Genomic DNA, 26,859 nt, shown 5'->3' on the forward strand with positions numbered 1-26,859 from the left:
AATATAGATCAACTGAGGTAATGTATAGGAAACTGTTTTTCAAACTGTAATCAGCTAAGTTTTTTAAAACACCACTGAGTTATCAGCTTCTAGATACCACAGCTCTGTAAAACATCCTGGGAACAAACCCAGAAACAATTAGGAGTGAGAAGATAGAAAAATCAGATTTTACTTACTTCCAAGTCATAGTGATAGAAAATATTAATGAGTATTATGAGATGGTAAGGGACAAGAGGACAAAACATTGAGGCCAAATATGACAGTTGATCTACATTTTTCTCAATACCAAAATGATTCCCTGGATGTAAATTCATGACCTTTGAACAGTCCAGGAATTCTCCTAACTTACACCTTTAAGTGGCTGTGCTTTCTAAAATGCTGACAAGCAGAATGTTGACCTATGGAGGCCAGGCTTCAGAGTTGGGCCCACCCACTTTCACCTTCCATTCCCACCAGCGTTGCAGGGCACAAGGCAGGTACTGTGTTCGTCCATTTTGTGTTCCTCCAAGGGAATACCCCAAACTGGGTAATTTGTAAACAAAAGAGGTTAATTTGGCTCATAGTTCTCCAGGGTACACAAGGGGGATGGTGCCAGGTTTGGCTCAGCTTCTGTGGAGGCATTGGGAAGCTTTTATTGATGGAGGGAAGTGAATGGGGAGGAGGCGTGTCATGTGGCAATTGAGAGTGAGAAGGAGAGGGCTTGGGGGAGGGAGAGAAGGAGAGAGTGAGAAAGCAGGAAAGTGAGCAACAGAGACAGAGGAGAAGGTGCCAGCCTCTTTAAACAACCAGCTCTCACAGGAACTAACAGATGGAGAATTCATTCATTACTGCCCTGCCAGGAGGCTGTTCATGAAGGATCCACCCCTATGACCCAAAACTTCACACTCAGCCCCACCTCCAACATTGGGGATGACATTTCAACATGAGACTTGGAAAGGACAAACATCCCAACTTTGGTACCTAACCTTTACAAGCCTTCCTTTTTACACTCATAGTTTCATAATGCTCTCTAAAGGCGAGATGACTTTTTTTTTTGATGAGTGTACATAGCAGATGACCTAGTGCAGAATGAGTATTCAAGAGCACTCAATGGAAATGTTTTTATTCTATGATCTTAGAAGAATAGATGATAGTATTTTTTGTGGCATAGATAAAGCTCATTACATGAAATATATCAAGCGAGCCAAGGAAAATCTAGGTACTGATTATATTTATAGATCTTGAAGCAACTGTGGTGCTCCATAAACATTTGGTATTATTTATATTGACCCCCTCTAAGTTCAATTTTTATGCTATTATGATTTATGCTGCTCATGTTTTCTCATTAAGGGGTTTTCTGACTTCACTCTGAACAACTCTTCCCAGACTGACTAGGCCATAAAATACGGGACTCATTTTCTTTAATTTATTGTTTATGGTCTGGATAATCCTCTGTGTATCTCGTCATGATCGACTGCCGTTCCAGCAGAGCAGCCACTCTGAGGGTCTCGGCAGAGCCTGAGAATCTAGAAAATGTGGAGCCCTTTGCTGCCTTGAACACTGACTGACCTTACATTTACCCAGACCTAGGCGTACGTTTGAGGGACATCAACCAAAATTTGTTGCTTGCCTTTTTTTGCCCATCCTTGCCACTGAGTAGAAGACAAAATTTGAGGTCCCTCAGGCTTGGGTTATTCTCTTAACTTGCTCCTTTTGTTTAAGGATTGGCAAAGTTTCACATTTAAGGGCATGCATTTCTTCCCACATGTTGTCATGACCAGGCTTATTGCTGGCTACTTCTCCCCTTTGTTTCCTGTCATCTGTGAAGCACATTGCAGCGTGATATAAAGACAGAGCTGATGGCAGAGGGAAAGACTATGAGAAGCAAATGGCATGAAAAAGACTTAGCAAGAAAAAGGAGGGACTCCAGAAAGTGCAGACACTACTAATGAAAAATCAGAGATTTCTGTCTAGACCATTAGATATAAACGTCCAAAATATCGAAAACTTAAAGATAGTTTTAAATAAAAAATAATCCAATTCAGTAGCTTTTTACTTCTAATAGCCTTGATTATGTTTGAACATACCATTTCAAAATTATAGAGTTGCAAAGCTTTAAAAAAGTCAGCACTTGTTGAAAGCAATACATGAATTAATTGTTTAGGTTTAGTCTTGGTTTTGACATATTATGAAACAACTCATCAAACTAGTCCTTCCTAAATAAGTTACTTAGAGAAGAATCAGTAGATTCAAAAGTAGAGTTGCATTTTGTGCACAGATCATGGCACCCATAATGGGTCTCACTTTCTATCATTTGAGAAAAATGAGAAACAGAAAGAAGCAAGAAGCTCATTTAAAGCAAAGGAAGTAAGAGAGGGTAATTCAGGCACTTTACCCAGAAATTTGTCAATCCATGGGCAGCCTAATGGGGATTCCTCAGGGAGGAACCATTTACAAAGAGATTTATGGAGCCAGCCACTGTGGCATGTGTAGGAGCTAATGAAGATGCTAAGAGAAAAGAATTAGCTTCAGGACCAGAGAGTGGAACTCATTTCGGGTAAGAAACAAAGTTCCATTAAATGCAGAAAATAAAAAAGAAAATAACAGATACTGTGGATGATATTTTAACTTCAAAAATTGGGGCTGATGATATTTGAGATGTAAATCAATTGACAGTACAAGATGGAATTTGATTTTAACTGATCAAAAATTCAAAAGTGGAATGTGTAGAATGTTTCAGCAGGTTACTGACAATGAATTCCATGCATATCTGGGGTGGATGTGCAGAAATGTCAATTGCAGGAGGCAGAAGTACTGCCCACACTTCTGGCATTCCAGCATCCTATGGGTCCTGCTTCTGTTTTCCAAGGCAAAGGCTCTCCAGAATATTCATAAAAATAACTTCAACACCCTTGTTTACAGTTGTTACCTTCCAATTCTGCAGAGCTGTGGCCAGTTGTGTGCGTGTGTTTGTGTTTCTACATTTTTTTAATTAAAAAAAAAACTATGGCTACATAGTAATTGGACATGTACATGTGGATTTCGATAAAAGCATACAATGTGATATTTTCATAAAAACATACAATGTATAATTATCAAACCAGGGTAACTGGGGTATCCCCCACTTTGAGCATTCATCATTTCTTTGTGTTATAAACATTCCAATTCCACTCTTTTAGCTAATTTGAAATACACAAGAAATTATTGTTAACTATAGTCTCCCTACTCTGCTACTAGATCTTATTCCTTCTATTTTCCTGAATTTTTGAACTGAGAAACTGTTCTCAGTGATTACTTTGCTGAATGATAATAATCTTGACCTTTCAAATTATGCTTTATTCAGCCAATTTTTCTTTATTTTTTCAAACTCAGTAGTTGGGGCAATTGTGTTGTAGTAACCTTTTTGGGTGCTACCGTTTTATAATTAAGATAATTTCTCTGTAGTGAAGTTTCTAATTAAATCACTCAAGAAGCAGTCATTGAGTGCTCGCTGTGTTCCGGGTGTCACTTCCTCCCAATTAGCTGTGCTGAGGCCAGGGATTGTGGGAGATGAGGGAGTATCCGGGGTGGGAAATGCTGACTCCCAGGCTTGCCTCCAGGCCATGCTGGCAGGTGAGCAGCTCGACTTGAGAGGGTCTAGGGAAAAGGATTTTCATGGCAGAGGTAGGTTTCAATCAATGTCAGCATTGCAGCATAATATAAGCTCTAGGGGGACTCCTGCTGTTGAACTATTTCTTAGGGATAAATACCCAAGTGTTGGATTAATGATTCAAAAATTAATAACTTTCTCTTAGCTCTTAAAATGTATTCCTATTATGTTTTCCAGAATTGTCAATTTGCTACATTATTGAGAGGGAATTAGTGCAGTTCTGTTGTCTCATTTTGGATTAAGTCCTAACATGTATTTAGATTTATGTTAACTTAATAGGTATAAAATTGAATCTCTTTGTTGCTTAAATTTCTGTGCCTTCATTACAAATGTTCTTGAACATTTTCCATGTGTTTCTTTATTATTTCTATTTCCTAATTTGTGATGGTTCCACTCATAATAATTACTCATTTATCTATTGGAGTTTTTATAATTTTTTGCAATTTCAGAACCATTATTATTGTGAAAATAATACTTGCTAATTGTAAAACCACAAAAATAGAGAAGCATAAATAAAAGGTGAGATGCTTCCATTCTACAGAGGCTTGATGCTGATAATGAGGTGAACAAGGACACAGACTCACTCATTTCCTGAGGAAAGCAGGAAAGGGGGAGAAGGAGTTAAAAGTCTCACTTTATAGTTAACCACCATCAAGGGGTAACCATTTGTGTTATAAATACTGCAAATAATTATTCATTTTGTTTTTTGTCCTTTATATGGGGTCTGTTTTTTCTATGCAACAGTCACTTTTTTGGTTATAAAATCTGTCAAAAAACACTTCAAAGTGACTTGGATTGGAACATAAAATTGTTAAAGTTCTGTGGGAGCATCGCACACTCTGCTCCACTGATGTCTGACAGAGTCTTATTTGACTAAAGACATGTGACCAGAAGTGGTGTTGCAATATTCGGGTAGAAGCTTCGAGACATCGTGCAGTTTGACCATGTTCTCTTTTCTTTTTTCATGGCATTGCAAATGTCTTCACAGGGTCTACTCCTTCAACCGGGACTCTCAGATAAAGACCAGCAGAACAGTACCCAGCCGCTCTGTGACATACATGTAGCAGGAGGGAGAAATACATGTTTTGCTTCTAGAAGTCATTGAGATTTTAGGGGTTGTAACTTAGTTTAAGCTGCCCGATAAAGTCACATTCCTTCTAAATGGCATTTCAGAATTCCTAAGTGTCTTTTTCATTGCTGTGCATTTGTGTTGCTGTTGTAAACAACATACACTGTTTTATTCTGTTTTCTTCTGGACAATTGTTTATACAATGCAAGGATTTGTACTTTTTTATGTTTCAAAACCAAACACCTACACTATGAACAGTATTTGTCAGTTCCTCATTTCTTCCATCGTGTCCATTACTAGGTGGCCACTATTCCTTACACGCCTAAGATGCCCAAAAGTTAAGTCCAACAGACCCCCTGTTAGAGCACCAATAAAAATCCAGGCTCATCCTGGCCAACAAGGTGAAATCCCATATCTGCTAAAAATACAAAAAAATTAGCTGGGCGTGGTGGCACATGCCTGTGGTCCCAGCTACTCAGGAGTCTGAGGTGGGAGAATCGCTTGAACCCAGGCGGTGGAGGTTGCAGTGAGCTGAGATTGCGCCACTGCACTCCATCCTAGCAACAGAGCAAGACTCCATCTCAAAAAAAAAAAAAAAATCCAGGCTGAGATGTACAGTATACTGTTGGTTTGAGCACCATAAAGTTCATAAAACCACAAAAACGAATTCTTGATGTCACTCTCCACTAGTATTATCTGCCTAGGTTTTCTATCCTAGATGACAGCAGTGGCAGCACAGAGTCACCCAAGCCTGTAATTCACGGGCTGTCTTTTGTCTCTTCCTCTGCTCGTCGTTGAGCCTGACCTCCTCCACTTCCTACCTCATTAAAACAGGCTGCCATCTCCACTTCTACGTGGTGGCTGCCTTGTTTCAGTCTCTTATCTTTAATCACTTACATAGCTACTTTCTTCTCAGCTATCTCGAACCTTTTTTTTTTTTTAACATCATTATCAAGGTGATTTATCTACAGCTCATTTTGTATTACGTTAGTTTATTTTCTATGGTTTACCATTGTTTCCAGGATAAAGTCATTGAATTGTATTTTGTGCTAACTGACAAGAGCATTTCAGTTTTGTGATTGTGTTTCCTATGATTTGAGGTTCAATAGACTTAACAGTGAAAAACAGGCAAGCCATGGAGTATTTGCCTAGCAGGGCAAAAATAGGGAACATGTTAGCATCTGTGTTGAAATACTCAAAGAAAAACCATCTCTATATTATTGACACACGAGTTGCTGTTTTCCATTACGGTTATAAATTTGTCCATTTTCAGTCTTGTTTTATGCATTTTGCATCTCTTTTGTTCACTGCATACATATTTAGGATTACTATAACTTCTTGGTATATCAGCACTTTTTTCATTATATATGTTCCTCATCCTGTCTGGTAAATTTTTTTTTCTCTGAAATTTACTTTATTTGATATTATATAATGAATTCTACTTTCCTTTGATTAATGTTTATCTATAGATTCCTTTCCACTGTTTTGCTTAAAATATATTTGGATTATTAACATTTGAAGTCAGTTTTTTAAGAGCAACACAAATGTTAAAACTTTTGTAAGGCTGGACATGGTGGCTCACACCTGGAATCCCAGCACTTCAGGAGGCTGAGGTGGGAGGATTGCTTGAGCCTTAAAGTTGGAGACCAGCCTGGTATACATAGGGAGACTTCATATCTACAAGAAAAAAAAAAAAGCTGGGCATGGTGGTATATGCCTGTGGTCCCAGCTACTCATGAGGCTCGAGGTGAGAGGATCTACTTGAATACGGGAGTTCAAGGCTGCAGGAGCCATGATTGCACCTCTGCACTCCAGCCTGGGTGGCAGGATAATATCTCATCTCAAACAGACAAACTTTTTTGTAACATCTTATATAAGAAATATTTTACCTAACATTGTGTAGCATAGAGCTTCCCAAGGCTATCTTCATTTTCTTTTGAGTTTTTAAAAAGTATAGCTTCTATCTGTTGTTCAGACTACAATTTCTATTGTTCTATTTTTATTTTGCTAATTCTTTATTCTTTGGTTTTGCTGATTCTTTCTCCCTTTTCCCTCCATTCTGCTGTTGAGGTCATTAACTGAGTATATTCTTTTGTTTATTGTATAATTTAGTTATAAAATCTCCATTTCACTCTACTTTACATCTTCTATTTCTTTGTTGAGATTTTGAGTTTTAAAAGTTTATTTAAGATGTCTATAATTGTTTGTCAAAGCATACTCATGATAGGTGCTATAAAACATTTGTCAGATGCTTCCAACATCTCGTCATCTTGATGTTGGCAATGATTCATTCTTTTTTTTTCATTTAGCTTTATTTCTTGTGTTTCTTGGCTTGGCGAGTAATTTCTGACTGAAATTAGACATTTTCATATTATCTTATGAGCATCGAATCTCACTTAAATGTTTTGTTTTAGATGGCTTTGTTTGACACTGCCCCACTACTGCCATGTGGACAGAGATGTTCAGGTTCCCTGTTCAGCAACCCCGATACATGAGGGAGAATTCCCTTTATTGCTGAATGCAAATTCTTGCTCCCCGCTTGTTGTTTACTCACGATATCTTGAGGGTGGTCTCATTACTATTGGATGATGGGGAAGGTTTAAACTCCTCACGAGTCCTCCTCTGGCATCACCCTGGTGGAGAAGGACATAGAAATGCAGGCTCCTCATTGATACACACTAACATTCTCAGGGTAGAGGCAGCTCTCTAACTGACCTTCTCTGACTTGACCTTGCAATGCGTTTTGGAATAGTTCATTATAGTCTTGCTAGGGTGGCAGTCTAAACTTCACACTCAGCCTTGCAGCATGGGTGAAGATAGCGCCATCGTTTTTACCGTGGTTTTCTTGCTTATGCAAAAGTTCTCCATCTTGCTATCTTTCCCTTTCCTGACACCCTTGGCTAGAGAGAGCAGAGCTTTTATTGGCACTGTCTTTGTTCATGTCCCTTGGCATTTCTTGTTTACTGACTTATTCAGCTCCAAGTCTGAGATATATGAGATGAAAAGAAAACCTAGAGAACTTACCGCCATGTAGTTGCATCCCAACCTCTCTGGACAACCTGCCTTCTTCTCTATACCTCTAAACACAGAATCTTCCAGTGTTTATTTTATATATAATGTCTAGGAATTTTAGCTGTACTTCAAATTAGTTGCGATTAAGTTTAGTTGTGTAGGAGGAATAGAAAAAACTAGGTCTGCTCCCTCTTTCTGGAAACAGAAGCCTCTTCTGTCCTTTCCTTTCTCTAATTTACAGAAGAATCTTGCTATGCTGAAAAGCAAAGAAACTTTCAAAACCCAACAGGGTGCAGACAAGGGGAAACAGGAGCTGGGCTGCAGGGGACTCTGTGGGGGCCAAGCAGGGACAATTAGGGTATCAAGCAAAAGAAGGTAACTGTGATTGATGGAGACAGAATAAAAGGATTCTCTCTGCATGAGTGCATGTATTCCCTAATTCTTTAATTGTAGTCACAAAATAGCCACACACACACACAAAATTAGGATGTATTTGACATAATTGGAGGCAACTATTACACTGACTTTTTTCTTTGAAAATGTATAAGGACAGAAATTAGTACTAAACTGCTTTACCAATACAACTATATTTCGAGGTGACTAAAAAGGTTAATTTCTTGGCCAAAAGGTCTTTATATAAATATAAAAGGAATTATTAAATATAGTAAGCCCACTTTACAAGTCCTAATGTAATAACTGATTCAAGCAGTCATCATCAGGGGGCGATAGGGTCATTCTGTGAAAGTTTGTCAGAAAATGGAATATTCACATTGTGCAAAATTATCATTTCACATATCATTGGCTCATCCCGAGGGGCGCAACGCAACTTCAATGGAGAGATCTACCTGTTAGTGGCTTAACCAGAGATTAATCTCAGCATCTCACAAGTGACCTTATGTTACCAGGTGTGCACATCAGTGCACTCTGAAGTGGTGTAAATGAAGTATTTAGCACCAACTGTGAGAGGCTCTTTCTAAAATCTATACGCTGATCTAGTCAAGCCTTTAGATGTAATTTTCAGTTGATAACATATGTAGAAGACAGGAGAACAAGTTAAATGACATCAGGATGAAATCAGAAAAATCCCGAGGGTGAGTCATTGTGTAGCACAGATAGGTGGTGTTTTCAGCAAGTCCATATGTTAGGTAGGAGGATAGTGCTATTTATGAGAGCCTCAGAAAAGCTTGGTCAAAGTGCTTTCAGTGGCTTTTAAATACTGAATTTGACCATAGTAATACATCCTCAAGGATAAAAGAAGCAGTGATATAAGACTTTCACTATTTCCTGATAATCATCTTTATGTAGAATTGATCTTCATAAAGAAGAAAGGTGAGATCATGAAACAGTTATGCCCTCCCTTTACAGTCTAAAAGACATACTTTGGAAAATCACGCAATTAGTTTTCAAAGGGATGCTTTAGGACTCGTTTTCTTTTCCCTATCCTAGGTGAGATGGTCTTGATAGGCAAGTGATTGGCAGACACAAATTCTGAGGAGTTCCAGCACTGTCGCCATTCTCTGCCTCAGAGGTAACCGAGTCAGAATTCTGGAGAGCACAGGTGCTGGGTGACACTCCCTGGATCTAACCCCAGCCAGGCAGGGTGTCAACCATGCCCTTTGGCAACTTACTAAATCCTCTTTGTGCTCCAGTGTTTCCTGTGTAAAATAGAGATAATAATAGTATAAATATCATAGGGTACATTGAGAATTAATAATATATGTAAAGCAGTTAGAAAAAGACTGTCACATATGATGACAATTTTCATTAATATTGCTGTCAGCACCAATCCTACAGCTGAGTAGACAGAATGTATCCAAAATGTGCCCTGTACTCTTACGTTCAAGCCCTTCCTCTACCCAAAGAGGCCTGAGACTCTATGTTATTGATATTCAGCACATCCTTAGGGCTCAGATCAAATGTTGGTCCCTTTTTGAAGTTGTTTGTACTACCTTCATCTAGAAAGTGATCATACTTTTGCTAATGCATAAGGACTTGTTACTACCTCTTTTATGATATTTGTATAGTTTTAATTGGTATTGTAGTTCTCATCTCACTTAGCATGCTTTATGTGGTAGAAGAAATTTAATTTAATTTTTAATTCGCTGAATTCTTTCAACTCCATGCTGCTTCTTTTTCTTACCTGTCCCTTTTCTATTTGGGGGAAGCCGCGGCACAAAGAGGTTCTCTCACATGCTCAGAAGTGGTGGAGCTGGGATTTGAACCCAGTGTATTGTGGCTGTTGAGCACAAAGAGGTTCTCTCACATGCTCAGAAGCGGTGGAGCTGGGATTTTAACCCAGTGTATTGTGGCTGTTGAGCACTGTGCTATACAGGATTCCCAAAGGCAGGGACAGTCCTAGAGAGAATAATCAGGTAGCAGTGGCAGAGCTGCCTCCACCCCACCTCCTCTCTTTTCAGCCATACAAGTAAGCACATTCTAAGGTAGGACAATGAGGAAGCTGCTGACATGCTTCAAAGCCTGTCTCCCCTTCTGTATGTTGGGGAAAGTATTCAACCCAATCACTTCCCATAGGTGCCACAAAAAAAGAGGTGGTCAGAGCCATCAGCTTTATGACAGTTCCTGGCCCTCACCCAACATATTTACCTCTCCCTCCTCAGTTCCACTTGTGCTGTGTTAAAGAACATCTTAGCTAGGAAGTCCCACTTGAACATAATTGTGCAGCAGCAAATGTGAACTTGAAATAAAATCTTATATCACGTGAGCCCTGAAATGCAAAGCTAGACTTATTTATTCCAAGTTTTGAAGCCAAAGTCATAAGAGAAGCACATGCCTTGCAGGTCGGGGATCCTACTGAAAAAAGCAGCCAAGCTTTATTGATGCATAAATCTTGGCTGTTACTTTCTTCTGTTTCTCAGTGATGGATTCAGCATTTGGCATTATGTTTGCCTTGCTTGCTGAGTAACCTCATCAATTGCTTTTCATTTGTTAAAAAGTTCAACGATCAAAATAGATGACAGGAAGGTAAAATGAATTCCTCTCATAGATTTTTGAAAGTCTAATGAGATGAATACTTTCAGTTGTTGTTAGAATTCAGGGACACTGACCTTTTTAATTGAGAAACTAAATCAATTGTATTGGAAATACTTTCTGGGTCTTTGATAAATTATGGGCTATCCTCACTTGACAACTAGATACAATAGAAAATGTAGAAAAGTTTAATCCACTAGCAAACTGTAATTCACATGATTCCCTCTGAGTAATTTTATACAAAGGCATGTTGAAAATTATACTGGGCTTGGCTCCTTGTTTTACTTCGATAATGAAATCCCACTCACGTGGATTGTTTAATAGGTGAAGAGCCTTCACCTGAGACCACATGATTTCAGTCAATCTGTTTGGTGATTCACCAGCTTTTGTGCAACAACCCTGGTACTTAGTGTGTCTGATAACAGACTTCTCTCCACCAGCTTCCCTCCCGGTGCATATGTGGTTTGGTTAAGTGAATTATTTGTTTGCAAACTTATATTTAAGATACTGATACTATGACCCATGATCAGCAATACCGTGTATACTTGTGTGAGCCTTGCTGCTTTGTCATGCTTCAACACAGCACTCCACATCATTGCCACAGGTTCTGGGCCCACAGGTCAGGATCCCAGGGAGCATCACTCCCCTCTTGCTCACTGATCCCCACCCCACTGGCCTGCTTGGCCCCACTTGCTATTTGCTCTTCCTGGAACCATCTGGTGCCTCTTTCTTCTATAACTATTTTATCCAGCTGTCTCCTATGGACCCCACATATAAGCAGGGGTGTTCAGCACCACAGCCGCGGACAGCACTGCAGCCGTTCCTGCCTCTCCTGATTCCTAACCTCCCATCCTATGTGTGATTCTCTCTGGAGTTTGACCTGTGTTCCAACAGCAGGTCATCTCTCTGAGAAAGTCCTGTTTGAATGTGTTTCTGCCACATAACTGCTTCAGCCCTTGACCTTGCCTTATTTTTCTTCTACCCCTTCTACCATCTGACAGTATGGTTAGTTGTTCGTCAGTCTTCTATGTGACATGTTGTCATCCTCTAATGCAAACCATGCAATTCTGCTCATGTTTGCTCTTGAATCCCCAGTGCCTATGATGGTGCCTGGCACATGATATGGGCCTCTTATTGCCTATGTGGCCTTGGGCATGCCATTTAACCTCCTGGACTCATCTGTTTAATGGGAAGACTATTAGCACCATCTCATTGCAATGCTGTGAATGTGAAATTTGTTATTATAGGAAAAGAGTTTGGAAAATTACCAGGCTCTCAGGAAACTGGGCTCACAATAAATATTAACTACTACAATTATTTTCATAATGTCTTTTAATTTTCAAACTAATTCCAATTTATTGTCTTGTTAAATTACTGTAACAATTTTCAGAGGCAGAAAGGCCTTTAAAAGATGAATACAAGCCCGGCGCAGGGGTTCACGCCTGTAATCCCAGTGCTTTAGAAAGCTGAGGCATGCAGATTACGAGGTCAGGAGATCAAGGCCATCCTGGCTAACACGGTGAAACTCTGTCTCCATTAAAAATATAAAAAAGTAGCCGGGTGTGGTGGCATGCACCTGCAGTCCCAGCTACTTAAGAGGCTGAGGTGGAAGAATTGCTTGAACTCAGGAGGCAGAGGTTACAGTGAGCCGAGATCACGCCACTTCATTACAGCTTGTTGACACAGCAAGACTCCATCTCAAAAAAAAAAAAAAGATGAACACACTGAGGAAAGGAGGATGCTATGCATCAGGCTGGCACCACAGCTCTCCCAGTTCCTAAGTATTTCATTCTTAGTCTTTCAAGTTAAAAACAACAACCAACCCTCCTTTTCCAAAATGATACCTGACTCAGATCACCTATTTTTCTTGGGTCATTACACATGTGTGTGTGCATGTGTGTGTGTGTGTGTGTGTGTGTATACATATAATGGGGAAGCTGCTGATGTACTTTAAATCCTGTCTCCTCTTCTCTATGTTGGGGAAACTATTGGACCCGATCACTTCCCATAGGTGCCACAAAAAAGGAGGTGGTCAGAGCCATCAGCTTTATGACAGTTCCCAGCCCACACTCAACATGTTTACCTTGCTCTCCTTGGTTCAACCTGTGCTGTGTCAGAGAACATCTTACCTAGGAAGTCCTATTTGAACATAATTGTGCAGCAGCAAATGTGAACTTGAAGTAGAACCTTGTATCATGTGAGTCCTGAAATGCAAAGCTAGACTTATTTATTCCAAGTTCTGAAGCCAAAGTCATATGAGAAGCACCTGTCTCTGCCATATAACTGCTTCGCCCCTTGACCTTGCCTCACTTTTCTTGCCTGGTATGAAAATAGATCATTTTGATATCACTGACTCAGGTCACCTATTCTTCTTGGTCATTATATATAAATTTTGGCTACGTTCAGGCTCCTGAGTTACTAAACCCTTCTGAATTTTGATGTCCACATTTCAAATATGTTTAATATAGTGTCTCTGCTAACTTTGATAAGGTTGAGGATAATGATGAAGATGCTGGTGAGTATGATGACAGTGCTATTTAGGTAGCGTTTTATTATGCACTCATGACTATTCCCAGTGCTTTGTAACTAAGAAAGGCACACTTTTTTTTTTTTAAGATGGAGTATTGCTTTGTCACCAGGCTGGAGTGCAGTGGCATGATCTTGGCTCACTGCAACCTGTACCTCCCAGGTTCCAGCAACTCTCCTGCCTCAACCTCCCAAGTAGCTGGGAATACAGGCATGCGCCACCATGCCCAGCTAATTTTTGTATTTTTAGTAGAGACGGGGTTTCACCATGTTTGCCAGCATGGTCTTGATCTCTTGACCTTGTGATCCACCCACCTAGGCCTCTCAAAGTGCTGGGATTACAGGCATGAGCCACTGTGCCCCGCTGAAAGGTACACTTTTAATTCTCATTTTACAGATGAGAAAACTGAGACCCAGAGAGTTAAGACTCTCAGCCAGTCCAACCCCAAGGACATACCCCTAGCCCTTACTGTTTCTGCCTCTTGGAGAGAACTACTGTGGTTCTTGCTGAGTCAGCCAAGACCCAGACTATTCCCTGACCCTCTCTCCTTTGAAAAGAAACCACTCCTGGTCTCATTATGAAGAGGCTCCTATTTCAGTTTTTGCTATTCTGATAACCTGTGCTGAGAAGTCAGTAGATGAAATATGCTCATGTATGATTATCCCAGAAAGTGGTTTTCCATTGATCTGAAAGGCTGCTGGGGAGAGCTTTTTGGCCTGGAGAGCTTTTGGCTCCATCAAAGAAGAACATTTATTCTGCCTGTGTCTTCAAGCTGCCTTTCACTTAAGAGAACAAGTCAAGATAAATCAAATACAGCACATGACTTAAGATTTGACTTATTACACGAAAGACTTGATTCCAGCATCCCAAAGAGACTGATATGTTTCATGATTATGAGCTCTGGATCACAGCGAAACAGTCCAATCTTCCTACCAATTCTGGGACAAAGTAGAATAAAATGAAGTCTTCTGAATGTATGATATGAAACATGTAATCCCAAATAATTACTCCAGAGACATGCCGCCTTCTGTGAAAATGTAAAGTTTGACCCTCTTTTTTTTTTTAAATTTCAAATGCATGAAATCTTTGAACTTACAGAAAAGAAGTAAAATGTTCAAGAAGTTTCAGCTGAATGCATAACCTTGAATTGCAAATTTAAATGCATTGATTTACACTGCACTTTAGTTTTCAAATGTATCTGGGCTTTCGGTCTCCTTTGAGACACTCTGGGGACTCCTCAGTCTGTTCTCATCTAATGACCATGGTCCTGCTTTTCCTCTGGTGAATATTCTATTCCATCTGGATGCCAGCCTAAAGAAATGGACCCCTGTAGTGCTTTCCACCAACGTGTCTGCAGTTTGATTGCATCTTCCCTGGAGGGCTGCAGAGTTTTAGGGCACTCACAGAGGATGAATCTCATATCATGAGAGGAAGGTTGCTGGAGCAGGTGGAGGGAAATAATGACGGCATGCACAATGTAATGCGCAAGGAACAGTCAAAGCACTTCCTGCACCATGTTAAACTAGAACAGCCTATTCATTTGATGAGGGGGATTTGGAGGGAATACAAAATGAAAAGTTTTCCTGTTTCTTGCTCCCTTAGGGTGCTCTTCTTGGTATAGATATCACCCGATTTTAGCATGCAAACAGAACAGTGAGAGGAACTGGTGAAGGGCCTGGAGTTGTTTAAAATTAAGGCAGCTGATGGGCGTTTCTATTAAATCATCTCTGAGGTCCACCTGGGTTCTCTGTTTCACTCCGTTGTCCATCTTTGGGTCAGCAGGTGGAGTATACCATTCATTGCAATCTCCCCCACTCTCAAATCTTCCTTCAGAGGGAGAGATTTTCAGGTCATGCATTTTCATGCTCATATATTACTCAGCATATGAAACCAAGTTGCTTTCCTTCCTACAGAACTGACACTTTAAAAATAAAAATCTATCTCCCTTGCTCCTCCCCAATCCCGTTGCTGTTTCCACTATAAACCTCTTCTCGTTGTGCCTTGGTGCTACCTAGGAGATAGCATTACCTTCACCGCATAGTATATAAACATGTAGGTTTATATACTTCAGAAACAACTCTCTTTCTTGTCTTTGCCTAAAATACTGGACATCTCTCTCATGTTATTTATATTTCTTAGAAGAGGAAGTCTATTTCATTCAGCTTTGTTGCTTTGTTGCGGCTTTTTTCCCTACCATCTCCAGGTTCATTTTTCAAGCCACTTGATCAAATCAGGTGTTCTCTAGGTGACTCTAGGTGATCAAACTTTGCTTTATTTTTGTGAGATGCCTGCCCATGAGAAGTCATTTTTTCCAGGCTATGGATCCCTTCTGTAAACCAAGAGAAATGGAAATGTGGCCTTTGTTTGTCTGTCCTTTCTTCTGCTTCCCAGGTATCATCAAGTCCCCTCCTGACTCAAGCAAGTAAGGCTACAGAGGGCAGCTGTGCTCTGCCGGAAGGTCAGCTGTGGAGCAGGAAAAGACCCAGAAACTCCGCTCTCCTCTTGCTGGGCACGCTGGCCTGACCTGCACTCAGCAGCTGCAGCCTTCCACGACAGCTTCCTTGGGGCCCAGATATTGTTCTCATAGCTTCAGGTATGAGACAAAGTTTCTCCCGTTCACATGCCGCAAAAGTGTTCAACAACATAAAGGTATTTTTGGCTCCAGAGCAAGATATAATTCTCTGTAAGTTTTGCATATTCACTTGTATAACTGTGAACATCAACTTTCAGCAGAAAGTATAAGAATACGGTAATTGAATGAATGTCTCTTGCTGGTATTGAACTCAACATAGAGTAGGTTATACCTGAACTATACAGAGTTACAGATAACAAAAGAATTAGCAAACATTTACTCATCTGTAAAATGGGCACTGTAATAGTATTTGCCTCATGTACTTCTTGTGAGGAGTAAATGAAGTGGTTCATGTAAGACTTTTAGACTTGCGCCAGAATGGGACATGGTAAGTATATAAATATTAAGTATTGTTATTATTTTTTAAAGTTTTAATTATTTTGTGTATTTTTAAAATTTGTTTCTTGACAGGTAATAATTATACATATCATGGGGCAAATGTGACGTTTTGAACCATGTACAATCTACAAGGATAGAAAGATTAAATCAAGCTAATTAAATAATGATTATCTCACCAACTTATGATTTTTTGGTGGGAAGAATGTTAAACAACTATGCCTTTAGCAATTGAAAAATATACACTATATTATTTTGTTTTCAACTTTAAAGTTCTGGGGCACATGTGCACAATGTGCAGGCTTGTTACATAGGTAAAAGTATGCCACGGTGGCTTGCTGCACAGATTCACCCATCACTTAGGTATGAAGCCCAGCATCCCTCAGCTGTTCTTCCTGAGGCTTTCTCTTCCCCCATTTCCCTGCACAGGCCCCAATGTGTGTATTATTTTTTAATAAAGGAAAAGTAAGAAGAAGTTTAGAAAATAATCTATTTTCTAATTCAGGCAACATGCCTTGCTGTTGAGGATGGAGACATTTAGGTAAATCCTGGGTAGTTTATTAAAATCAGTAATATAGTAACTATTGATACTCTATTTATATTCAGTAGATTTATTAACTATGAATAAATAGCATTAATAAATCTGTTGGTAGAATCCATAGTTTTCTAAAAGTCATCACTTAGGGATAAATTGAATAACCCCATTTTAAATAGAGTAGTCCTGTCAATATAAATGTCACAACTTTATCTACTCAAAAAACATTTTCTTCCTGAGGATAGCTCATGTAAGATTTTGGGATGCAAGCCCAGAGCTTGTGGTGGGCTCATTGATCCCAGCTATTGGTGATAGGCAGGATCAGTAGAGTGTTTGGGAGGTAAGTCATCATGAGTTAGCCAGATCACTAGCCAGGAGATTATGCAAAATGGCAGGACTTCAAGCAGAAAGCTGGGACGTGAGGTGAGGCTCCAGGTCTGAGGACAGCCGTCAAGCACCTGACAAGGCATCAGGGTGCTGTGGCCACCGGCTAAGCTCAAGACCTGGAGGGAACGGAAACCCTGGAACCTGCAAGATTCGCAAGGTTGGAGCTTAGTGCACCCCTAACAGAATCCACCTCCACTGATCTGCCCAGCTCAGAGGCTGCCTGGAGTCTGCAGCCTGGGGAACATGCGGGCTTGGACCGCATCTCGAGGGCAGTGTAGGCTGGGTCTTACACATGGGATAGAAGCTCCTGGAAACAGCTGTATCACTAGTGTGGCAGAATGACTTGGTTCTACCAGCACAGCAATGGAGGCTTGCTCACAGGGACTTGGCTCAGAACCTGTGCCACAACTAATGTGCGTTGTGTGCAGCGTTTGTGTTGTGTATGAGTGTGTGGTGTGTGGCATGTGTGTGCTTTGTGTTGTGTGTGTTATGTGTGTATTGTGTAGTATGTCCACATGCATTTTGTGTGTTTGTCATATATGTGTTGTGTGTGTGTTGTGTATTTTATGAATGTGTTGCTATGTGTGTGTTCTGTACTGGTCATGTGTGTTGTATGTAGTATGTTGTATGTGCTGTGCATGTGTTGTGTTGTTTTTGGTGTATATTGCATGTGTGTGTTGTATGGTACGTCTGTATGTGTTGTGTGTTGGGTATTTGGTATATAGTGGTATGTGGTGTGTGTTCTCTGTGTTGTGTGTGTGTTGTGTGTTGTATGGGCTGTAGTTGTGGTATGTAGTATGTGTGTGTTGTATCTATATTGTGTGTTGTATGTTGTATGTGTGCATTGTGTATGTGGTGTATCTATAGTGTATGTGTTGTGTATCTATAGTGTGTGTTGGGGTGTGTGTGTGTGTGTTGTATATGTGTTGTGCATCTATGGATCCAGAAGCAGGAGATGTATGGTGAATCTGAAGGAACACAGTCCTCAATAACAAAGGGCAGCACTGACTGAGGACTGGTGCCAGGCACCAGGGTAGAATTGTTACATAGATTATCTTTCAGGAATGGTGATGGTAGATGGTAGCTTTGCTTGTCCCCATTACTAGCTGAGGATAGAAACTCAGGGCAGTGGAGATACAAGGTAAGGACCATGTAGAAGTAGCAGAACCAGCACTTCTAGCTAGGATGACTCTGAAGACAGCATCCTTTCAATTCCATCATTCTGCCACACTGAGTGCCTATCTCTGTTGGTTTAGAATCTAAGGTGAGCAAACATCCTAGGGAAGGAAGGGTGATGACCCCAGCCAGCCCCTGCCCTTCCTAGGCTGGTGCTAAGGTCACTCTAATTTGGGCAATGCCCAGCCACACCCCCTCATGACCTCCTGCTTATGTCCGTGGAGGGGGAATAGGAGTGCAACCAAGGAAGAGCCACATCTATTGCCTACAAATATCCTATTCTTAAGATGGGGATGATAAAGTTATCATAATAATACAAAGTTATTGATTTCTATATTTCACAAATACCTATGGACTACTTGTCATCTGTCTCACTGTTGGAAGTTTAACAAATAATCATTATTATATTCAATCCTCAAACTAAATTTGTAAAAAAGCTTATGATTACTTGATTTTGTTTTTTCAAAGGGTATCTCAGAGTTATATAACTATCCTCCAATATTATTTGGGATAATAAGGCTTAAAATCCTTGGATTTAAATGTTTTTTTCCCACTACCCTACTTTGCTTCAAGGATAGGAATAACAGCACTGAATAAAGGTAAAAAAATAAAATTATCTGGAAAAATAGTAAGATATTTTGTCAGAGTTCTATTTCTGTTTCATCCATAAGTTACAACTTTAGAAAAAAATGGCTACTATAGGTAAGTTTGGACCATATTTCTATAAACCAGGCACATCTTCATAATATTAATACAGGAATCATGCTAGGAATTGGAGGAGTCTCTTTGCCAAGAATGGATAGCATCCTTAAGTCCTAGATGAATATATGTATGCTTTGTATTCAATATTTAGAAGACAGAGACACAGTCGCAGCATTTCTCATATTAAAAAGAAACAGATAATTAGAAGCACTTACATAGACGGCAATGATTTCTTTCTTCTTTTGTCCTGGCCCTCACAGCTGTGCCCATTATTTCAAGTCTTCCATCTGTTATCATCTATCACAGGAGGTACTGGGGGTAGAATAATGCACGCAGCCTTCTCTTGCATTCCAAAACAGGTGTAGGTATTTTTAAGGGTCTGGGTAGTGAATGCTTAAAGGAACTCTGTGATGTTTCTACAATAAGGTGTCTATATTCTGAGTTCTTATTTTAATGGGTTACAATTGTGTTCAGTTATGGTTTATAGAATTCTCTATCTAACTAGTATATTTGGTAGATGAATTCCCAGAAACAGTGTCAGTAGAACACCCTCCCTTCCTCTTAAACTGAGCATAGAGCTAGTGTTGGGTTTATTGAGGCAATTTAATAATTTTTGGTGTGTCATCAGAGATGCCAACAGTGTAAGGAACTGGAAAATACAAAAGAAAGAAGGTGTCTCCTTTCTCGTTCACCCTGAGGGTATCAATGTGGGAAACGAAAATAAAGGTTTGATTCTGAAGTTAAGTTCCTCATGCCAGACAGTGTTTTGATTCAAGGGTGTTCCTCTTTACTTTTGGTTCCTATTTCCTTGGGGCTTAGGGTTTGGGGGAAATCAGAGTTTAAAAAGCAGTAAGAAGGTCTTGGGCCATGTTGCTTGATTAATGTATAACATTTCAGCCCTCTACCACAATTGCTTATTAGATTCATACACACATACATCAGATGAAGAAAAAAAATGGGTGATTGAAATTATTTGAGTTTTTAAAAGCTTGAGATTGGATATGATCTCCTTGGCGTTTGCAGTTATTATTGAAGAATATTCACTCAAGGGCAGAAATCTTAATGACAAATTTTGCTATTACCTTTGTCCCAAAGTCCCATTGTTTTCCTTTCCAAAGGCATCAGGAAATTAGGGCCTGCCAGCACATAACTTTATTTTGACATTTTTCTCTCAGAAAAATTCCCTTCTCCTTTGGTGAACTTAGATGTCAAAGAAAACAGAATTTGATGTGGGCGATCATCCTATTTCTTCAGTTCTTCATTGCAAGCTTCTTCCATTGCATAAAATCCTTGCCTGATGATCCTCTGTGTTCCCATAGTTCCTTGCACACTGCAAGCCCTTAGCCAATAGGCACTGGATGGTGGATGTATCCCACCCCATTGTATCAGAGATCTGTGATGTGCAAATATGTGGCACAATGGGAGGATGACAAAGTAGTCCCATTTTGGAATCACTTTTTGAAAGTACAAGCAAGAACTGGCACTATCAATTACTGCAATCCTGTGCGGCAATTTCTTAAATACTCCTTTGAGTAACACAAGACAGATGACCTCACTGTCTCAGTTTCCAGCCCATGCAGCATCTATAGCACAGACCCAGCCCTACAGAGCCACCCACCCAGTGCTCTCTTTTCTTACTCAAAACTCATGGTGGGGGTTGAACTGACTAAGATTGGCACATATGTTTATGCTCCATCCAAACAACTATGGCACAAGGAAAGGTTAGTGTCGGAAAAGAAAAGAAAAGAAAAATATATCTACATGGAGAAGAGAGGGAAGTTCTAGAAAATGGGAGCTTGTCAACTGGGCAGCCATGCAGAGGATTTTGACCTAACGTTTTTGTTGGACAGGGTGGTTTCCTTATAAGAGTCATTTCCAGGGAGGCTAATCTAGCAGCAGTGAGATTTTATTTAGGGGGATGAAAGGGGGACCATGAAGACCATAATGCTATAGTCCATTATTAGGTGATAGGGTCTGAGGGGGACACTCTTCTTTTAAGAAGCCATTGGAATCAGGTGGGGCTTGTTTAAGGGAATCACATGAGCTCAGGTGGTAGCAGAAAGCCCCCTTGGTCTTAGCTGATGTGCAGAGAATTCTGTGGCCCAGCCCACTGTTCATCTAGGTTCCCAGGTAGCGTATCTAGTCAGGACAATAGGATTTGGCACTGAAAATGGAGGGGAAGCTGCCTTCACCAGGTTATAGTGATGAGGCTGGCAGGGGCAGCGCATGAACACAGGAATTCCTTCAGCATGGACACAAGCCTTGGTTGAGGGTGGCTGTCAACAGCTAAGTGCAGTCACCCTTCGGTCTCCTTGTGGGATTGGTTCCAGGGACCCCGTGGATACCAACATCCACAGATGCCCTTACAGTCAGCCCTCCACTGCATCTGTGGGTCCTGCATCTGAGCACGGATTCAACCAACTGCGGATCTGCAAAAATCCTATCCTTGATTAGTGAAATCTTCGAATTTAGAGCCCACAGATAAGGAAGGCTGACAGTAATGGCCACCGTGGAAGGAAGGGACTCCCTTACTTAATCAAGGCAGGGATCTAGGTGCCAGAAATGGAACCCAAGTTGGTTGGATTGATCCTATTAATACAAGTAATAGTGTGGCGCAGGGCAGTAGAGCTGGAACGATATATAAAGCGGACAATGGAAGCCTAAGGTGGGATGACGGTGAGAGCGGCATGCTGGGAACCAGTGATGGATGCCAAGGCCAGCACCCGTGAAGGCAAAGGGAAAGGTTATTTAAAGAGAAGGGGCATGATCATCACTAGCAAATTCTGCAGCCAAGTCAAGGCAGATGAAAAGCTGAGAAAAGTTCTATGACCAGGAATCATTGGCTATCTGCTTAAACACCTGAACTCCATTATGCTTTTTTTAACACCTCCCAACTTTCCCCCCGCTACAAGTGCAAGCTGTCTTTCCACACCCTTGTGGTTTCTGAAGCTCGAAGCTTGGTGCCAGAATAAAACCAGTCAAGCCTCTCAGCAAATCAGGAAGCATGGCACTGCTGGCTCCTGGTTTCCCACACTTGGCTGCCACTAAGCATTGCAGAATATGAAGGCAACGTTGTTGATGACACTTTAGGCAAGTTGATTGAAATTTTAAGGCAAGATGATAAAGTTATCATAATAATTTAAAGTTACTGATTTCTATATTTCACAAATTCTTACTGAACACTTGTTATCTGTCTCACTATTGGAAGTTTAACAAATAATCATTACTACATTTAATCCTCAAACTAAATTTGTAACAAAGCTTACTATTACTTGATTTTTTTTTCAAAATGCATCTCAGGGAGGTTATGTAACTATCCTCCACCATTATACGGGAGAATGAGCTTAAAATCCACAGCTTTAATTTTTTTTTTTTGCATAATAATTTATCCACTTCAACTCATTTTCAACTCCTCTGACCTAGCTGGTGTTACAGAAAATTCCTAGCTAAGGAATGCATTCTGTTACAATGTCACCTCGCAGGTTTTATCCTAGACTATTTTGGAAATGAGCCATGCTAGAAAGCTTGAAGATATAGAAGAATAGAAGGATAAACAATGAAGGGAGATTCCAGAGAAGGGTGAAGGTGATGAGATAAAAAACTCAGCACCGACTGGATTTCAGTTCCCACACTGTTCCTGGATCAGTTGCCTTTGTGCAGTGCTCATGCTGCACACCTGTATCTAGCAACCTTCCTTGAGAGTTCTATTTTATTTTTAACATTTAAAATGTGGATATGATACTGAGAGTAAAGAAACTGACAGAAAGAAATTGAAGAAAAATCATGTATGTTTAAAATACTCACTGAGTCAAATAACAATGGAACCTTATTAGAGAGAAGCAAATGGAATTAGAACCGCTTCTGAATTTGAAGAAAAAAGGATATTTTTTGGCAATATTTGTGCCTGTCTCCATGAGACTAGGCATCTGAGAGGTGGGGCAAAACAATGGATGATTTATCGATTGGGAGTGACTTAATATTGACAGAAAGACCAATGGAAAGGGGTTAGAAGTATTGCAAGTGGTAGAGAGTAGAATGTTGGTGATCAGAGGCTGGGAAGGGTAGTGGGGATCAGGAGTGGGGATAGTACAAAAATATATTTACATAGAATGAATCAGAGCTCTTATCTGATAGCACAAGAGGGTGATCACAGTCAACAATAATGTGCATTGTTAAATAACTAAAAGGGTATAATTGAACTGTTTGTAACACAAAGAAATGATAAATGCACGAAATGATAGACACCCCATTTATTCTGATGTGATTATTGCACATCATATACCTGTATCAAAATATCTCATGTGTCCCCTAAATATATATATCTACTGTGTGCCCATAAAAATTAAAAACAAAAACAAAAAAATGTAAATGTGAGAGTATGATGAAAATAAAGTATTGCAAGTTGTTTGTTCACCTGAGGGACTATGAACTTTTAAGATGGATATTGACAAGTAAAGCCAGTGAATAGTGGCTAGACTGCAAACATGGTGGGGTCAAGGGGTGGAAAGAATTGGCAAACTCAAGGAGCAGGTGTGGTGGAAGCAAAGAGGTGAGCTGGAAGGACAGTTTGTGATCCAACCACATCGCTGGGCAGTGGGATTTCGGGTGCGGATCAGTCGTGGGTGATGGCAAATTTCAGACCACGGCCACTGGATGGATAATGGGTCTGAGCCTGAGGGTCACTGGAATTGAGAATTTCAAAGATCATGGTTAAATTGGTTGGATGGATGCTTTACATAGAACTTGAAGTCTTCCAGGTGGGAGGAGGTGAATTAAAGAGGTGTGAGCTTGGATCTGCAACCCTGGGTTAATGGGAGTTGTGTGTGGCGAGGGGTGGTCAGGGCTCTGTATCCATATGTCCTTATGTCAGGAATTTCAGCAAAGGAGAAAAGGGATCTAGAGTGAGTAGAGATGAACTAGAAAAATCCACACCTCTCAAATCGTCTTATTAGCCATCTGTGGGAGAATGAACTGCTTCTGCTTGTAGTAACTATTCTCCTCAGGGAGAAAGACAGCTTTCAGTTAAGTGGAAAGGGAGAAACTACCTTTGAAGACACTGTGGATTTTGTGCCAGCCCCTGTGATCTAAAACCCTTGGGGCGCATTTATCTTCTGAAGGAATCCCCACCCCTGCCTCCCCAACAGCATAGCAATTTTTTTTTAAATGTTGCTGCTTTCTTTCCTTTGACACTGAAAATGCTTCCAAATTTCCAGGAAACTTTGCTTCCCTGGAGATTTCAGATTGTATCTACGTACAAAGTTGTTTCAAAGACAGCTGTGGCTACAGTAATAGGTGTCAGCCATGAGTCTGACAATGTTGCAGAGGCAAGTGTGACATTTACACAGGGTTCAAACAGAACAGCCACAGCCTCTTCAGCACTTCCGCCTACCCAGGCTGGGCTGCTGGGCCAGGAAAGATGGGCTGGAGTTCTTTACTTCAGCAGTAGTATTAAAAGAGTGGAGAAAAATAGTATCTACATTACTACTTTTTGAGTAGTTTTAAGTTAATACAAACAATCAGGATCCTTTAAAAAGTCTAAATTAGTCAAAGTTGGGGATTTGCATTAATAGAGCAACACAGCTATGACGGTTCCTGTTTCAAAACAGAGGAAATGTGGCTCACAGCTATAATGCCAGCACTTCACGAGGCTGAGGTGGGCGGATCACTTGAGCCCAGGAGTTCAAGACCTGCCTGGGCAATATAGTGAGACCCTGTCTCTATAAAACAAACAAAAAATGTAGCAGGGTGTAATGGTGGAGTCCTGTAGTTCCAGCTACATGGGAATCTGAGATGGGAGGATCACTTAAGCCCAGGAGGTGGAGGCTGCAGTGAGCCCTGTTTGTGCCACTACACTCTGGCTTAGGCAAAACCCTGTCCAAAAAAAAAAAAAAAAAAAAAAGGAAATAAAATGTGGAAATAGAAGTCACAGGTAATAGGTAACAAATGAGACCCAATATGTAGAATTGTATAGTGTTATAGAATTCATAATATGTGTGTAAATGTAAGAAAAGGTCTGGAAAATATTATTGTTCTAAAAAAGGGTAGGAATTACGGTTAAACTACACTTTTCTGATAAAATATTTAGAATGGCAAAAGTCTTAAAACATACTCTTGGACACAGGGAGGGGAGTACTAAACACTGGGGTCTATTGGGGGGAAAAGGGGAGGGCCAGTGGGAGGGGGAGGTGGGGAGGGATAGCCTGGGGAGAAATGCCAAATGTGGGTGAAGGGGAGAAGAAAAGCAAAACACACTGCCCTGTGTGTACCTACACAACTGTCTTGCATGCTCTGCTCATGTACCCCCAAACCTAAAATGCAATAAAAAATTTAAAAAAAACAGATAATCTTGTTTTGTGAAATATATTTTTTAAGTTTAAATTTAGAATATGTCTACTTAATTTCAGACTAAACTAAAGAATATTTCTATGCTGTTTGAAAGACAGTAAAGTACAAACAAAATATTGGAGTGAGAAGAATAAAACCAGTCCACAGTTTCCTATAGACAGCACAAAGCAATATTCTTTTCTATTTCCTTCAGCTTATCTCAGCTTGTATAAGCCGAGTTCATTAACTAATATCTGCAACACGAATTTTTTTTACAGACCCTGAAATACTATATATCAGCAGCATTTTCTAATTATAAAAGAGTATCCAGAAGAATATTCAGAAGGATTTTAAAAGACTGAAAATGGCGGTATTTATAAGAGGAGGAGTATAAACCAGTACTGCAGGCATTTAGAGGCGGCATGAAACAAAGTTTTAGCTTGTGGCTAATGTTTTGGGAATGGTAAGAAATAGAGTTTTCCTGAGAACATGGCCTCTGAGTTAGTCCCTAACCTAGCCCTCTTGTGAGGATTATTTTTCCTAGAATTTAGGGATCATACCTACATCTTTGCATCTTCTAAGAAGAATTTTTAATTTTGCGAACAAGTGATAGCATATGACATAGTACTCACATATGTCCACGCATATCTCCGTTGTATACACACATAGGGTTTGTGTGTACTATGTGTGCATATATCCATAAAATGCACAGTGAGACTTTCATTTTTTTCCTAATCTCTTCTTTTATATTCTTCATTCACTTTTTAAATGCTGAAACTGACCCTACTACACTGATTTCGCAATCTACTAGTATGTTGCCCTCACAGATGGAATAATGGCCTGCTTATTATGATCATCTTATAATGAACATGTGAAGATTTAGTTTCTGACATCCTCTTCTTCCTTCACTTGTTGAAATAATAATTATTGTTTAAATATGTGGTCTTGCCCTGTCACCCAGGCTGTAGTACTGTGGCACAATCATAGTTCATTGCAGACTCAGGCACCCGGGCTTAAGCAATACTCTCTCCTTGGCCGGATTTGCCTTCCTTCACTTGAGTTGTTTATTCTCATCATGATGCAGAATGTTTCTCTACCTTTATCTGCAGAATGAGGCCCTATTACCACTGTCTACTGGTACGGTTCGTTGGTTACAAGTAGGCAAAGCCCTCTCACTGTCTCTCAAGGCCTTGGTTCTGGAGCATGAATGGGAAAATGATAATCTGGATACTTTTTATTTCATCAAAACATACTTAGGCTTAGACCTTGGTATTCACAGTTCAAGGAGGTAAAATTATTTGCACATCCCTCTCTTCTACGTCACAGCTGATGGCTTTGCCTCATTTTGCAGAGAAACTAAACGGATGGGAACATTCTTATGTTCCTGCCCCAGATCTACCAACTGCACTGTGTCGGCCTCCACACCCTGCACCTTGCAACCCTCTAGGATGGCTAAAACGGCCCTTCTCCAAAGGCTGACTCCTGCACCATGCTTGGGTTACTTCCCCTGTTGTTGAACTTTTTGCACCTGCTACCATTCTCT

At 40.3% G+C, this 26,859-nt stretch overlaps 1 long non-coding RNA gene across 2 annotated transcripts in view; it reads left to right on the forward strand.

Moving 5' to 3' along the window:
• Nucleotides 1–26,859, forward strand: part of LOC118143624 (uncharacterized) — a 63,409-nt gene that overhangs the window by 18,724 nt on the left and 17,826 nt on the right. For both annotated transcript variants that reach the window (XR_008473304.2, XR_013523693.1), the window contains exon 3: nucleotides 15,616–15,817. This is a non-coding gene — a long non-coding RNA (uncharacterized LOC118143624). The remainder of the gene's footprint in view (nucleotides 1–15,615; nucleotides 15,818–26,859) is intronic.

This window comes from Callithrix jacchus, chromosome 11 (genome assembly GCF_049354715.1).
Source record: "Callithrix jacchus isolate 240 chromosome 11, calJac240_pri, whole genome shotgun sequence".
In the NCBI taxonomy this organism is placed as follows: domain Eukaryota; kingdom Metazoa; phylum Chordata; class Mammalia; order Primates; family Cebidae; genus Callithrix; species Callithrix jacchus.